Genomic DNA, 1,537 nt, shown 5'->3' with positions numbered 1-1,537 from the left:
CATTTTTCCAGCCACCAATTTTTAGGTCTTTTCAAGCTTTATAAAGAATATATAACTATATATCAACATGCCAAACTGGTTTCACTCTCCTGTTGTCAAATTTGACCAATGAAAATATATATGTTCCAGACACACAAGTAATATTTTAATATGCATTTCCTATTCAAAGATTATACTTTAAAATTTCTTTATTTGAAGTTTTAATGCAGCCAGTGCAGTGTTTATGACAACCTTTTTGCCTTATCCACCTCTACCTCTCCCTCTTTTCCAGCTCGTACTCCTTAGCGGTTTTCCAGTTCTCTGTGTGTTGAGATTAGGGAGGAGTGGATTGCAGAAGGTGCCGGATTTGATGTGTATTTGGCCATCTCAGAGCCTCACCCCAGGCCTTCCATGATGCTGTTCACACTTCATTGGCCCTGTCCATTATCATCAAGAAAGACTTAGAAATTTTCTCCTCCAACTGCCAAGAAGGAAGTAGGAGCAAGACTGTATGTTTCGGGACATGGGTCTTCCTGATGGTCTCCAATGACACCCCTACCATATCCCAGAAGGCCACTCAGATGCTCTGAACCCAAGGAACACATTATCTCCCCGCCTCCTCCTCACCTCCCTCTTACTTCTCCATCTTCAGGCTTCTACCCTTACCTTGAGAAGGTTGTTTACATTTTTTTGAGGCAATACATCACTCCCCCTTTAAAATTTGCTTATATATAATTTTTTTCTATTTAAAACTTTAAAAAGACTTCTCAGACATGAGTATTAAATTTATATTATTTATATTCCTTGTTCTCTCAGCACTCCCTGTACTTACTCGCTCTCTCAAGTTCATGACCTCTTCTTTATTTTTGCTGCATATAAACACAGGTATATACGAGAGATAATTATCTGTGACCTCTAATCTCTCTGCTCTTGAATCAGAAAACCTGTATCATCTATTGTATCAAAGGCTTATTTTTGGAATTATAAGCCTGAATATGAGACTTTTGGTTGCTTGTTTACTGTTTATTGTTACCTTTAATCTATCCTGAGTCAAAGGTGGCTTGCCTTGAGCCAGAGAAGTCACCGTATAATAAGGACCAAACTAAAATAGCTCATTTTTTGTATCCATTTTCTCTTCAAACATCACTTTGCTTAAACGTTCTGTTCTGTTCAAGACTTCTATATTTTTAGATTGAACTATTGGTTATATTTATATTAAGAGTTATTTTATTGTCTTAATTGTCGGTCTGTGTATGGACATGGGCATGTGAGTGCTAGTGCCCACAAGGGCTGGAGGTTTCATGTCTCCTGGAGCTGGAGTTGCAGGCAGTTTGTGAGCTACCTGATGTGGGCCAGGGAACGAAACTGTATTGTCTACAAATGCTGTACAAAGGAAGCGATGCTGTTCGGTCTTCTCTCCAACCTTGGATCATATCTATAACTTGTAGTTATAGGGATGGTTAAGGTAGCATATACTTTCTTACTTTCTCTTCTTCTTCTTCTTCTTCTTCTTCTTCTTCTTCTTCTTCTTCTTCTTCTTCTTCTTCTTCTTCTTCTT

This window comes from Mus pahari, chromosome 5 (assembly GCF_900095145.1).
Source record: "Mus pahari chromosome 5, PAHARI_EIJ_v1.1, whole genome shotgun sequence".
Taxonomy (NCBI): Eukaryota; Metazoa; Chordata; class Mammalia; order Rodentia; family Muridae; genus Mus; species Mus pahari.
The sequence above is the reverse complement of the archived record's forward strand: the minus strand, read 5'-3'. Positions refer to the sequence as shown.